The 15820-nt window shown below is 41.7% G+C and overlaps 2 pseudogenes across 2 annotated transcripts in view; both read right to left on the reverse strand.

Annotated features, from left to right (window-relative positions):
• Window positions 1-15589, reverse strand: part of LOC311146208 (peroxiredoxin-2-like) — a 31670-nt pseudogene extending 16081 nt beyond the window's left edge. The window contains exons 1-5 of the transcript in view: window positions 15487-15589; window positions 13409-13560; window positions 5194-5344; window positions 4932-5062; window positions 4665-4694 (exon numbers count right to left, since the gene is read on the reverse strand). The product of the transcript in view is annotated as a peroxiredoxin-2-like (transcript). The remainder of the gene's footprint in view (window positions 1-4664; window positions 4695-4931; window positions 5063-5193; window positions 5345-13408; window positions 13561-15486) is intronic.
• Window positions 1891-2813, reverse strand: LOC311101792 (immediate early response gene 5-like protein; annotated as a pseudogene). Its single transcript has one exon. The product of its transcript is annotated as an immediate early response gene 5-like protein (transcript).
• Window positions 15590-15820: the final 231 nt, after the last annotated feature.

A 15820-nucleotide genomic window follows, 5' to 3' on the forward strand; every position in this document is an offset into this window, starting at 1 on the left:
TACTAGGGCCAGAGTGTGTATTATACCACAGAGTACAATGTAAGTCATCCTCGGTCATTTTAGGTGAGTCAGGTACTAGGGTTTTAGTCAAGTCTACTAAGGTCTTTGGTATGTCTGAGTTACCTCCCCTCAACAGGTCCTGGCTATACCAATAACATGGTTCCCCTTCACCACTTACAACCATATTATCCTTTACCACGTGAGCCTGCATTCCCCTCACTGTCGGTCTTACTTCTATGTTTAACTGCGTCATCGCATCTCTTCCCAATAGATTAACAGGACATTGTACTGAAATCAGTACAGGCAAACTTAGGAAGGCAATCTTTAACTGTTGGTGATACGGACCCTCTGGTGCCCCTGGTCCTGGATCTATTAGCCTACTGTTTGCATTGAACACATCTCTCAGTCTCTCTAGGTATTGACTAATAGTCTCACTGTCTCCCTGCTTACACTCATGGACTTTGGAGAAGTCGGAATGTCTGTGATAATATTCTCTCAGATTATCACAGAGTTGTGCCAATTTATTTCCATAAGCCCCTCCTTCTGCCCACTCTAGGACCGGCGCATTCCCATCCCCGGGAACCCAGTGGAACCCAGTTTCCCCTCACTGCCTCCCAGTCCTTTAACACTATCTGTCTGACTGCCCTCTCTAGTTCCCCTGTATTCAGCTTAAAGCTGGCGGTCAGCCCTTCCATATCTCTTCTGAACTGATGTACCCCCGTCTTAGGGTGGGGTATCCTTTCCACTGCTCTCACTACATCTCTCTGAGTCCATGCTCTGTATACTTGTAAGGTATCAGGCTGGTTGTCTTCTCCTGCTCTGGGGTTTGGCAGGGCTATTAAGGGATAGGATTGCTCCATTTTACCCTTACCACTGCCAGCCCCATCTGACTCATCATTCCCCTTTCTCTTGGCCTCAGCCCTGTGCCTCTCTAGCTTTTTCCTTTTCTCTTTCTCCCTTTTAGCCTCCTGTCTGACTTTCTCTGCCCTTGTCCTGTACTCCTCTACCTCTGGCTCTTCCTCACCTTGGTCTTCCCTTCCTCCTCCAGCCCCTTCTTCCTCATAGGGAGGTGGGGCCGGTGGGGGGGCGACATTATTCCCCTGCACTCTCCTTCTCCTCACTACGTACTCATCATCTGGATTTTCTCTCCATGACTGGTCTGCCAAGTTTGGATATAACCTTTCTGCCCTCTGCTCTGGGGGAGGCATGGAGACCTAAACCTTCACTTCTCTTTCACTCTCACTCACTTCTCGTTTCTTCCTGCCTTCTTCCCGCTTTCTAGCTTCTACTAGCCACACTCTGGCTGTTTCTAAGCCCTCTCTTTTCTGTTTCTTTAGATCAGTACCACAATTTACATGTATTTGTTTAATCATGGATTCCAGTTTAATTACATCAAGTCGCCCAGTAAAGCCATATTTCTTTCTCCAAATATGTCCATAATACACATTCTGTTTGTCTCGCATTTCCATGTATTTCTCGTCCCCAGTAAATTCTGGGACCTCTTGTGAGGATTTGCCTCCCATGGTTGGTACTGTTAAAAATCCCTTAGCCACCTCTTCTATATAACAAGTTATTCAAAACAGTTTCACACAACAATTGGAATCACCCCTTCCTGTATAGGTACTAGTCCCCCAGAATTATTACATTTACATTTTACATTTTAGTCATTTAGCAGACGCTCTTATCCAGAGCGACTTACAGTTAGTGAGTGCATACATTTTCATACTGGCCCCCCGTGGGAAACGAACCCACAACACTGGCGTTGCAAGCGCCATGCTCTACCAACTGAGCTACAGGGGACGAAATACCCTTTCTTGCAAAAAAATAAAGCCGATTTGATTTAGACTTTGTACAATTTCATAAAGTGTTTTATTCTAGTTTACCATGGAGTCAAAAAGCAACTATAGCTCTAGTCCATGCCCCGAGACTCGCTTGGGCTTGTTTGCTACAGAACTGTCCGTTCAAGGCTAAGGCTTGCTCAAAGTCCGCCTGTCTGCTCACCAGCCCCGAAAACCCCGAACCGAAGATCGAGATCAGATTGGAAATGTTCGAAGTGTCCAAGTGTTCCGAATTTGCATAGGAACAGTCCTCGAATTTCGCTATTTTACACGGCGTAAAATCCGGTACCTCCTCAATATCAGATATATAATATTCAAAGTCAACCTTGCGTTTCTTGGCTGGGTACTGTGCGCCCTGGCAGCACTGTTGGAGAGACGCGCAGCAGTCCTGGTGAAGGTACCCATTCTCCACAGTAGTCACTACGTGCGTGTCCAAATCGAGCACCGTCGTTTTGTTGCAGTGTAAATTGTTGTTCACCGGGGAAAAGTCGCAATTCGATACAGGGTCATCCTCGGCACAACAGCTCTGGTAGAACGAGGGCTCGGTCTCCTTGCAGACCTCGTCGCTTTGGCGAGAGAGAGGCGAGGAGCAGGCGGAGGGGGTTTGCATATGCGCTGAATGCACTGCTGCTAGGTGGCTCACTGGCAGCAGCGCGCAGCACAGACTCGCCGGCTCGCTCACCCCGCCGTTGCCGCAGCAGTCCCCACTCTGCTCCTCACAGTCCTCGGCCAAATCCAGTGGGTTTAACTCCTGGATCTCGTTGCAGACGGTCATCACCTCTTCGTACTGCTGCATCCTGTAAATCTCCGCGTACTTCTCGTTCATGTAGACCTGCCTGGCGTTCCGCAACAGGACACCAGGAGATTTTTGTGCAGCTTGATGCCTCCTCTCTGCGTCCTGGAGTTGTGGATCTTCCGTAAGGAAATGGAGATTAGACTTTGTGCATCCTCTGCACACTCCATCGTGTTGATCATGATGGTGATATAGTCGTTTCCCGCTCCTCTCCGACGCAGAAAAGCGACTTTCTCTCAGTGGAAGTCACGATATTTCGTTTGGGGGCGAAGGCTAAATCAGCTCTGTGGTGAAACATTGAACACGGCTGTCCGCTTCCCTCTGTACGCGAGCAAGCAATCATCAATTATCTCCTACTCTACGGAGGAATTCATCCCCACAATGTAATCTTGATAATTCCCGACAGTTTCATACAACAGGAATGGGTTCTCCCTCCTCTAGTCACCTCTTCTATATAACAAGTTAGTTAAAACAGTTTCACACCACACCTGGAATCACCCCTTCCTGTATAGGCACTAGTCCCCCAGAATTATCTCCTACTCTACGGAGGAATTTATCCCCACAATGTAATCTTGATAATTCCTGACAGCCCCATACAACAGGAATGGGTTCTCCCTCTTTTCTATACAACCACCTGGAACCACCCCTTCCTGTATATGTAGTCTTGACTAGTCCCCCAGAATTATCTCCTACTCTACGGAGGAATTTATCCCCACAATGTAATCTTGATAATTCCTGACAGTCTCATACAACAGGAATGGGTTCTCCCTCTTCTCTATACAACCACCTGGAATTATTCATGGATGTGACTTTTGAGCAAATATTAGGTCTCACACGTATACAACCTTACATGATTTTTGGTTAACACTATCGGTAACCCAGAGTTTGTAAGGCTCCAGTTTCATGAAACGGATAGAGTTACGGCAAAATCTACAGTTGTTTGTGACTTTTGACTTTACTAATATTCTATTTCTCACACATGCTATTTTAATTCCTTCTGGTGTACTTTTTGTATTTGTTTAACCCAGATTATTTGTTGACTGTTCTATAATCTCTTTCAGGTTACATCCCTTAGGTGTACTTTTAACAGTTCCTTCTATTTCAACACCGGGTAGATTATTTTGGTAATGGCCTATTACCGTGAATCGTTACGGACCCACCAACATTTCACTTAAAATGGCTACGCATTGATCAATTTGCTACTTTAAATTATGACGTTACCCTCAGTCAATATTTTAGCAAGTTCTCAAATCAATTTCACCAAGTAATGAATAAAGACTACTGACCTTATCCTTGCAGCCGAGATTCGATGTAGGTTTGGATTCCGTCACCGTCTCTGTCATTAATCAAGTGACCTCTGGCCTGTCTTAACCCTTAATGTCAAAGGGCAGGACTTTCTATTTACGAATGTATCATTCGCTCGTCAACGGTTTTCAGAGTTACCTGGAATGACAGAGGCAGGTATTGGATTCCGGCTCTCGAAGGACCAAGCTGTTATGTTAATTATTTAACAAACTATTTCAGTGTCTCTGTGCGTCTCCCAAAATCAAGAAATGGACAGAGTCCCGGTCTGCATAGTCAGAGATATTTATTCATTGAGAATTCTGCCATCACAATTTCAGAGTCCATCTTTTATATTCATACGTCATACAAAAATCCCTCCCCTCTTTAGGCGGGCTGTAGTTTTCCACTTTAAAACTGCTCTCCTGACCATCAGTTCACACACACACACATACACACACACACACACACATGCATTCCTTAGTTATCGCCGTCCTCACAATATCCTGCATACTCCTTAAAAAGCCTAACAGTTTCTCTCCTCCCTAAATTGGGAGGCCCCTTTATCTTGGTTTCTCAGTTGTCTGTAGACAGCTCTCCTTGTCCTTTGTTGTCTGGTCTAACTCTTACTCACATTGCTAAATAGTAGCTCAATGTCATAGTCTTTACTGGTCCTACACTCACACATTCTAACACATTTCACACAGTTTCAGGGTGTAATAATTAGTCATTAATAATTAATCTATCAGTGTCGCTCCCTGGTCTCCATCTAACTGGGCACACTGTAGAGAGAAACAACAAGTCACACATCTGCCCTGCGATCAAACAGTGTATATCAAACACATTTGCTCACTAAATGCACTGTATATTCTAATACAAATGGGAACTGAGCTGAAGACTAAAATGTAAATGTAAATGTATATTGGTGCCTAACAATATGAGTCTCCTGTCATGTCCTGAGATGTCAGCACTTCCTACTCTAAATCCCCAACCTGCTCTCTGTCCCCTCCTCCTCTCACCCTCTCCAAACTTGTCAGTGTGCTGGAAGGCCTGCACCAGGCGCAGTGTCTCATCCACAGAGCACCCCACTGGCAGGTCGTTGATGGTGATCTGCCTTAGGATGCCGTTGTCATCAATCACAAACAGACCTCTGGACAGCAGGGAGGAAGGTTAGAACAGGTTTAGGGCTGAGCACTGTATAAAGGTCAGTAAATGGGTAGCTGTGAGTGAGAGAGCGAGAGAACAGGATTATAAGACTTGTCCCAGAGCTTGGTAACAGACCTGTAGGCTATGCCCTCATCCTCCTTCAGCACTCCATAGACCCTAGAGATGGCCTGGGTGAGGTCAGCCAGCAGAGGGATCTTCATGAGGCCCAGACCTCCCTGCTTCCTCTCTGTGTTGATCCTGCACCGGAGGGGGAGAGATATAATCACTATTACACACACAATAAATACAGGTGTCGTATCGGATGAATGGTGGCAATTATTGCTGATGAACAAAAGGAGTCTGCTCATACTGAACGTTGATCATAAGGTTTATTCAAACCACGAGTTTACAGCATAGGTACAGACCCGCGATGTCCGGAGAACGGCTCCCCGATTGCTATGGCCGTTCTAACTCTCCGCCGTTCTTCCCCCCTTTATATAGCCTTCCAAGAGTTGAATGGCTCCCTCTACTGTTCAATCCCCGTATCTTACAACCCACTTCCTGTCTGTCATATGTGGCGTCACGCTAAAACCTTCCTTCTTGATACCAAAAATCAACCTTCTTTCAGTTCCATTTAAACAACATTTAACACCATCATATTGTCAATACACTACATTCCCCCCTTTCGAGACAACCTAAACGTCTCGAAACCAAACCAAACAGAATAAGATTATAACAAGTAACAATTTATCTCATTGAGTATCTTTAACATTAAACCAAAACATTCTTCTCTAGAGCGTAAATTCCTTTCTATGCAATAACTGTTTATGAAGTGGGAATACATTACTATGGCATATGAAGAAATCTCTATGGAGTGTAAGAGCGAAAAACTGTCTGGCAGCCATATCAATCAAGACAGTAAAATTCTCTCACGGTCCCTCTGCCCCAGGCAACCACCGTCGGTACTCCAGATAACCTCATTAACCATGTAAATGCATTTGAAACTATGATGCAATTAAATACACATGTAAGCCCCTTTAAACAAAATCCTATCCATAAACATCCATTGTACGGCTGGTCAACCCATTGGACCGGACAATGAAACTCTCCCTTCCTAGCCTCTCTGTCCCTAAACATTCACCGAAATAAACAAAAACATCTAAGATCCTTACATGTAGTCAATAACATCAAACATCATTCTACCAAAATTAATACCTAAAAATATGACACAATTATGTATTACACATGTCTATATTTCATTGCAAACACTGGAATGTAGTCCACTACACTTCATCTCCCTGTAGTGTCCTCTTCCAATGGACTTGTTGATGATGGAATCAGCCACACCCTCCTTGTTTCATCTCCTCCAGTCATATTGTCCCTTCATATTGTCTTTGTTTGAGTATTCCAATCTCCACATGTTCTCCCAAATGCTTCTGGAATGACAAGAAAATAAACGACCAAACAGTATCTTTTGCAAAACAAACACTTTCAAATTAAACCTCAATTTCACCTAAGAATTTAAAAAATGATATATAAATGATGCATGAATCACATAAACCTATTCCCCCCTTTGATTCATAAATCATACCAACATCACCCCAATATTGAAAAAAAAAAAAAAAAAAAATTGAAAAATCATCAAAATGATATTTATCCATCAGTAGTCCATCCATCTTCCTCCAGATCCGGAACAGTCAACACCGGCATCTGAGTGTTGTCTCCAGGAATCACTCTCCAACCTATCTCAATATCATAACTTTCTCAAAGATCAGTAACAAATTACAAACATCACAGTGTTATCAAAGCTGAAACTAAAATCTGACCCATCACTGCCCCTACTGACCTAATTGATCTTGCAACCAAATCTTCTCAGATCTCCCAAACACATCCCTTATAATGCATCTATAACCCCAGTGATCTTATCTGAACTATCTGGACTCAAAGTATAACTAATATTTATCAATATGATCTTCCCAAATGTTACACCACACCATGAATAAAGTCCCCCCTTCTCCCTGACCTTATCCTTCAATGATAGGCTTGAAGACTATGACATGTCGCCATGTCACCCTTTTAACCCTAGATTTAGCTGTGTCCAATGCTATCCCTCTTATAATGGTAAAACCTCATATGGAAGCTTCAACGTTGACATGTAACAAAATCCTTTCCATCCATAATGTAAGAATATATATTTTATCATCACAAACCCACCAAATATCTCTAAAATTCTCCATAGTTACATTGTCAGTCAAAAGCTAATCGTTCCACCATCAAAGTCCTGCTCTTCTTACTCCCTGGTATATTAAAAATTACATTATATTTGTCATCTCTAACCTTATGTTCATGCTCATCCAAAGTTATCATATAACATCCCAATCGAATCTTCCCATAAACATACCCTTTACCTCATATGTTTTATTAGAACAAAAACAACTTTTAGCCCTCAATGTTTCACCTGAATACTTCAGGATTCCGTTGTTACCTGATTTTCCTTTCCCATTTAACAATTCCCATAGGGTAATTAATTTAACCAAGAACACTTAAACCTAGGCTTAAACCACTATTCTGACAATGACATTATTTTATCTGTTACTGATTGTTGCTGATACCATAGTCATGACAAAGCATAATACTGACACACCCTTGATAAAGGTCGAACGACCGTCTCTAACATGTTTGACTGGAATTCTAACCAGACATGGACCCTCAAAATTCCTCACTGATCTTACAGAATGAGCTGCTGGAACCTGCCCATCTATCTCTAATCTTCACAACAGAAGAATCAAACCACTCCCTTTAGTTTCTCTCTTCCCTAACGAGCGGTACTGATCAGATACCTCTCCTGGTCTGTCATCAAAATCAAAGATCTCATCCTGTATCTCCATTATGAATCTATATTCTCTCTACTACTATCTGTTCTCCTATTTTAACCCCATTCGTACTATCATTGACAGCACTCTCCATCCGTAACATAACCCATGAGTCTAAAATCCCCCATTTAATTTCAGAAAAGTTGTCGATGTCATACTCCCTCTTTTGCTATTGCCATCGTATCACTAATCCCTTCCAAAGTTACCATTAAAGTAGTTGACTTAATTGCTGTATCAACCCTAATTACTTCTAGTGCAAAAGTTCCTATTATCCTCTGTATTATCTACTGTTGGAGTGACGGTAATCTACTCTTCCTGAACTCCTTTGGTGACTGTGGAGTCTACAAACCTTAACTCTTCCCTTATAAGCATCACTTTACGAATTACATAGCCCTTTAACCCATAATTCTTAACCGGAACAACTTCTAATGCTTGCCCTAAATAAGTACACATATATTCTCCCTAACCTTTCTCTATAACATTACGCAACATAAGTGAACAGTCACTCCTAACCTCTTCCAAACTATACCGTTGTACAAACTATCCCTCCTTTGACTAAGTGCAACAGCTTCTACTCCTGGTCCTGATAACAATACTTATTCTCCATAATTATCTCTCCATATGGGAGGAACGTCCCCATCCTAAACCCTAATAAGTATTATTCCCCCTAAAATTGGTGCTGTATTGATTCCCTTATAATCAAATGCAATATATTTATGACTTTAATAACTATCAATGTTGAAAGAGTTAAATTGCTTCTCCCTGTTGTTCTAATAAACTGAAGTGTTAATGTCCTTAGTTACTCCTAGTTTTCCCCCAGTTTTCCCCTAAGACTTTGAACTCTTTACTTGTACTTCCATCTATCCCCACTAGTGTCACTTTTTCCCCAAATCTCAGTCCTTTCTCTAAATCCCTGACTTTCAAACCTTTGATTACACAAAATACACCTATAATGACCTTGATCTCCCTGCTGGAAACTGTAAATATAGATACTCAATCACCCTCAATCTTCTCTTATCATTCAGCAACACATACTTTCTCAATGCATCTGCTCCTAACCGATCTAAACTCCTACCCTATCTTCCCACTAAACTTTAAAATGTCCTTCCTCACTGTTCTCTCTCTGTCTTACTACTAACTTTGAAACTTAGCTTACTGTCTCAGAGTTCTTTCAACCCTAATCTACTCCTAACTTATTTTAATCTAATCTTTTCTCTCATAACATTTACAACTTTTCCCCCTGATTTTTCACACAATCCTTTACCACCAAATGTTTAGAATATGTGATTGGGAAAGTTCCCCACCTGCTTCTGACTCATTACACACAGACTTGGCAAAACGACTAACCACCTTTTAGCCTAGCCTGAAATCCCTTAGTGTAAGAATGTAACCCAGAATAATAATCACCCCTTTTAACTTTTCAGACAGATTGTCTTAATAGACAGTCTAGTGTACATCTTATTGTACAATTCAATTCTCTTCCCAACACTGCCATAACAGTATCTTCTAATATTAGTACCTTAAGAGTAAGTAACTGTTTTACTACCTCAAATCCCTATCCTAATTAGTTATCAATTAGTGAGATGTTTAACCTCTTTAGGCCTAAACCCAAATAAGTTTTTTCCCTATTCACTATCACTTCTAATGGCCGGTTGTTTCAACTGTTAGCTATTTTCTCTTCTCCTCTAATCGAGGCTCTCAGCAATGCACCCCCCTTCCGGATCTTCTAGACACTAACAGGTGATCTTGAATTGCCCCTGTATCTTCCTTAAAAATGTTCTCTGTTCTTCCTCCTCCTCCAATTCTGTGTCTGTCCAGAAACTGGCGGTCGATATGGAACATCTGGTCCCCCCTTGGCTGGTACAATTGCCTTTGATATTGTTCAGTTAAAGCTGTAACAGTGATTGTTGATTTGGTTCACTCTGATTCTTCATAACCAAAACTTATCTTCTCCACCCGTTGTATGATTGAGTTTTCAGAGTTTCTTCTTCTCCAATTCTTGGGATCCTCTCAGCAGTTTCTCCTCTTCTGTATCTTCAACTGTGTTACTTCTAAACTATTTGCTTTATCCAGGCATGATAAGCATCGGTCTATATCTCTATTTCTTCTTTGCCAGTCATTGTAGGATAAAATCCTCGAACATAAAGCACCCTTCATCTCCAAATCTTCATCGCTTTCTTCATCAGAACTCGAATCTCTTGTCCCCTTCTTCGTTCAACTTTCATCAGAGATTAAATCTCGTGTATCCTTCTTCGTTTCTCTCTTGCCAACTTCCTTCTGATCACAGAGTCATATCCACCCATGACCTCTCTCAATCACTCTCATCTTCATCATCCTCATCTCCTTAAGTTCCCAGACATCTCGGTTTTCCTTCCTTCTGGAGTTTTGAATTCATCTTCATCGTCGTTTCTGCTTGTATTCGTCTTCATCTCTGATGCCATAATCACCCTGCTAGATGATCACTGAAAGCTGAGGATAAACACCCCTAAGCTATACTTTTCTTCTCGTAAGGTGGGTGTCTTTTTGCTTAATCCGTATGTGAAAAAGGTGTACTAACATCTGCCATTAGTCTTTCTAACACTACTCTCTAACCCTACTTTGATTAAAAAATGACTATTTTAATCAATTTTCCCCTATATCAAGCCTTTTATATTCCTTTATTGTGAACTATGTTATTTTAGACTGTATAGCCTATGGCTTCCCCCCTTAAATTATTAATATAACCCTAAGAACCCCCCCAAAAAAAAAAAAAAAAAAAAATTGTTAAATTTTTTTTTTTCCTCCCCAAAAAATCAAATAAAATCAAATATGAATATTAAAAAAATTCAATTAAATGCCTTATTCAAAAACCCTTTAATTAAAAATAAAAAACCAATTAAAAACTCAATTAAAAATTATGAATAATTTAAAACCAATTTTTTATTCCTATATCACCAATTTATCAATTAGTGTTGGCTATCTAACCACAACCCATCAACTGCAAGTAAATGCAAGTTAGTCATCTTCAGACTAAAATACCCATAAACAAAGCCTTCTAACCTTACAACCCTTCAATACTCCAATTCCCATCAAACCCCAGTGATACACAGAGCCTCCAAAATGCAATTTTTAATGAAATAGCATTTGCCAAGCCTATGTGAAATTGTCATAACATCACATATTTTGTTAGGATGATTTTGTGTACTAGCCTGATCTGATCCTCTCGTCTGCCTCGTCACACCTTGTCACGTGACGCACACGTCAGCCCCTCCTCTCTCCTGTCGTATCGTATCGTATTGCTCCACTCATATGACAGGAAAAAAACAGAGACACAGAATAACATCTTAGTAGTTAATGCAATCCCTGAGTTATTTCAACCATTCAATATTCGTTCGTTCTACATTATTCACTCTAAGACTAAACTCAGAACTAAATAGATCGCTCAAAAACATTATTTTATTTTATTTTAACAAAACATTTTTATTTTAATCCGTCATTTAATTCAATGCATTATACTTCGTCAACATATAGTCAATTTATAAATTTACTACATCTCTACAAATAGTTTAACGTTCACATAACAGTTACTTTAACGATTTTAAAAGATTCGTGTTCACCTTTCTTTTCCGGTAGCCATTAAACCCCTGAAAAGAAACGCCACCATTTTGTTTTGTAGGCTCAACGCGACCACATGTCGTAGTTTTAGCCCTGTAAAATCCCGCGCATGCGCACATCCAATCAAAAACACGTTTTCACCTCCACTAAACGGATAACAGTCCAGCTGTACCTTCCGTTCCCCTCCTAGTCAAACAACATTTAACAGCGCTCACAAAACATACAACCTGACTTACAGACAGTGACAAGTTTAAGAGACTTTAATCCATCGCAATGGAATCTCTAAGGATATCCGTTAGCATGTAGCACGCAACACAATTAGCATGTAGCATTAGCATTTAGCTTAGCCTAAGGTACACTGCGACACAAAACACAATTAGCATGTAGCATTAGCATCCACCTCAGCCACCATGTAGAATGTAGCATGATTCACACTTTAGCCTTACAAAAATTAGCCTTAGCAACGATGTACCACGTGGCCTGAAACAATCAAGCATTAGCCCTAGCCTCCAGCTAACTGCGGCCTACTAGCTATACAAATGAACACCCCGCACCGTGGCCAAATCATCATCATCGCAATTATCTCCGTCTAACTTTTTGTTGCCGTAAGTTCTGGATAATCATAGAGAGGTTACCCCATGCATTATAGTTCGTCAACCATACGATGAGTATATAACATGCATATAATTCGTCCAGCTTAATAATTCCCAGAATCAACCTTACACCACCTAACGCGTTGCAAGGATTTTATGGCCCATTCCTAAAGAATCGCCTCGGTCCGAGGTCTTTTCCGTATTCACGGTGCCCTAACTATGCAGACGTCTTCCAACATTTATTCTCTACCAATCCATTGTCCTAAACATGCTATTATTCCCCGTTTACCCATCAACCAAATTTAGAAATTTTTCAGACTCCTAGTCAACAGCCATAACGCCACCCGAAACACGGTCGTAATGGTACACTCCTCCAGTGTACACAAGCAGTAACAAAACCAACAACTTAGCTGTATGTAGTCGGGTCATGACTCCAAACCGAAGTCAGCTTGAGTTAGTTTGGCGACTCCAAATGCAGCAAAGAAGGACTGCATAACCATCTCCTGGCAAGCTCGCCATTATGTCGTATATGATGAATGGTGGTCATTATTGCTGTCAACAAAAGGAGTCCGCTCATACTGAACGTTGATCATAAGGTTTATTCAAACCACAAGATTACAGCATATGTACAGACCCGCGGTGTCCGGAGAACGGCTCCCCGATTGCTATGGCCGTTCTAACTCTCCGCCGTTCTTCCCCCCTTTATATAGCCTTCCAAGAGTTGAATGGCTCCCTCTACTGTTCAATCCCCGTATCTTACAACCCACTTCCTGTCTGTCATATGTGGCGTCACGCTAAAACCTTCCTTCTTGATACCAAAAATCAACCTTCTTTCAGTTCCATTTAAACAACATTTAACACCATCATATTGTCAATACACTACACAGGACTGTACGCAAATGCCTGCAGACAGACTGATTATTGATGACTTGAACAATGGCCGCTAAACATCTGCTGTGTATCTGGAGGTGCAAACCGACTCAGTCAGTCTTGCAAGGTCTTATCACAGCTACACAGGCTGACAGGAGAAGCTTAACTCTGGGCAGGATGGGGCTTCAGGACCCTATGCAGCCTAGCGCATTTACTTCCTGGATTCCTCTTCACAAACATGAAAATGATTACCTAACCATAGCCACACGATGGGGTATTAAGTTAGATATATGCAGCATGATGAAAAATAATTAAATAAAAACATAGATTATACAGAAGGACAGTAGAGGACAAGATTCTGGTTTGTTTTCCTATATCAGTATTTTCCATATATGACCCTAGTATAGCTCATGGTCTCACCAGGCAGGTGACTGAAGTGGGAGTCTGTAGAGGCTGCCAGGACCTCACAGCCACTCTCCTGAACTCCTCAGCATGTTCACTGAAGGCCACGATCTCAGTGGGGCACATAAAAGTGAAGTCCAGCGGATAGAAAACCAGCACCACATACTTCCCTTAGCGAGAAAAGAGAAATGGGATTTCAAAAGTACAGTGAGGGAAAAAAGTATTTGATCCCCTGCTGATTTTGTATGTTTGCCCACTGACAAAGACATGATCAGTCTATAATTTTAATGGTAGGTTTATTTGAACAGTGAGAGACAGAATAACAACAACAAAATCCAGAAGAACGCATGTCAAACATTTTATAAATTGATTTGCATTTTAATGAGGGAAATAAGTATTTGACCCCTCTGCAAAACATGACTTAGTACTTGGTGGCAAAACCCTTGTTGGCAATCATAGAGGTCAGACGTTTCTTGTAGTTGGCCACCAGGTTTGCACACATCTCAGGAGGGATTTTGTTCCACTCCTCTTTGCAGATCTTCTCCAAGTCATTAAGGTTTCAAGGCTGACGTTTGGCAACTCGAATCTTCAGCTCCCTCCACAGATTTTCTATGGGATTAAGGTCTGGAGACTGGCTAGGCCACTCCAGGACCTTAATGTGCTTCTTCTTGAGCCACTCCTTTGTTGCCTTGGCCGTGTGTTTTGGGTCATTGTCATGCTAGAATACCCATCCACGAACCATTTTCAATGCCCTGGCTGAGGGAAGGAGGTTCTCACCCAAGATATGACGGTACATGGCCCTGTCCATCGTCCCTTTGATGCGGTGAAGTTGTCCTGTCCCCTTAGCAGAAAAACACCCCCAAAGCATAATGTTTCCACCTCCATGTTTGACGGTGGGGATGGTGTTCTTGGGGTCATAGGCAGCATTCCTCCTCCTCCAAACACGGCGAGTTGAGTTGATGCCAAAGAGCTCCATTTTGGTCTCATCTGACCACAACACTTTCACCCAGGTCTCCTCTGAATCATTCAGATGTTCATTGGCAAACTTCAGACGGGCCTGTATATGTGCTTTCTTGAGCAGGGGGACCTTGCGGGCGCTGCAGGATTTCAGTCCTTCACGGCGTAGTGTGTTACCAATTGTTTTCTTGGTGACTATGGTCCCAGCTGCCTTGAGATCATTGACAAGATCCTCCCGTGTAGTTCTGGGCTGATTCCTCACCGTTCTCATGATCATTGCAACTCCACGAGATGAGATCTTGCATGGAGCCCCAGGCCGAGGGAGATTGACAGTTCTTTTGTGTTTCTTCCATTTGCGAATAATCGCACCAACTGTTGTCACCTTCTCACCAAGCTGCTTGGCGATGGTCTTGTATCCCATTCCAGCCTTGTGTAGGTCTACAATATTGTCCCTGACATCCTTGGAGAGCTCTTTGATCTTGGCCATGGTGGAGAGTTTGGAATCTGATTGATTGATTGCTTCTGTGGACAGGTGTCTTTTATACAGGTAACAAACTGAGATTAGGAGCACTCCCTTTAAGAGTGTGCTCCTAATCTCAGCTCGTTACCTGTATAAAAAACACCTGGGAGCCAGAAATCTTTCTGATTGAGAGGGGGTCAAATACTTATTTCCCTCATTAAAATGCAAATCAATTTATAACATTTTTTACATGCGTTTTTCTGGATTTTTTTGTTGTTATTCTGTCTCTCACTGTTCAAATAAACCTACCATTAAAATTATAGACTGATCATTTCTTTGTCAGTGGGCAAACGTACAAAATCAGCAGGGGATCAAATACTTTTTTCCTTCACTGTATTGCTTACAGTTTATGGTAATTTGCCTAATAGTAAAAAATCTGCGTCCATGGCTTAACCTCAACACCATGGGATGTGTATAGATAAGCAGAGATTTAAGTCTGAGAAATGTTGAGTTTGAATGTATTATTTTGTTTGTGTGTAGTTGATTTCACACCAAAGCAAAGCCTCTCCATTCACCCAGTTCCACCATTACCTCTGTAGTAATCTTGGTTACCCAGAAGTAAACTTCTCGCAAAGTTGTCACTTCCCTTTTACACGTGAATCTGTCCATGAGAGATTACCTCTGTAGTCGGACAGCTTGACCTCTTTGAACTGTCTGTCCACTACGGCTGTAGGAGTGAACTCTGGGGCTGGCTGGCCAATGTTGGCGTTTCCGGCTGACATGATGAAAACTGCTCTCTGGTGGAAAAAGAGGCTGACGTGAATCAGAGTGGACAACCTTGGTTAGCAGCATGACAGGCCAATAGACTTAATATTTCAAGAAGGGTATTCATTGAGCTTAAAAGTAAAATTCATGTTTGAGTACTATAAGCCACACTGACCAAAACGAAAGTGTGTGGACTAAGAAAGCTGACATTTTGATTTCTTGAGACATGAAAACCTGTTGTTGAGAGT

This window comes from Coregonus lavaretus, assembly GCF_964263955.1.
Source record: "Coregonus lavaretus genome assembly, chromosome: 2".
In the NCBI taxonomy this organism is placed as follows: domain Eukaryota; kingdom Metazoa; phylum Chordata; class Actinopteri; order Salmoniformes; family Salmonidae; genus Coregonus; species Coregonus lavaretus.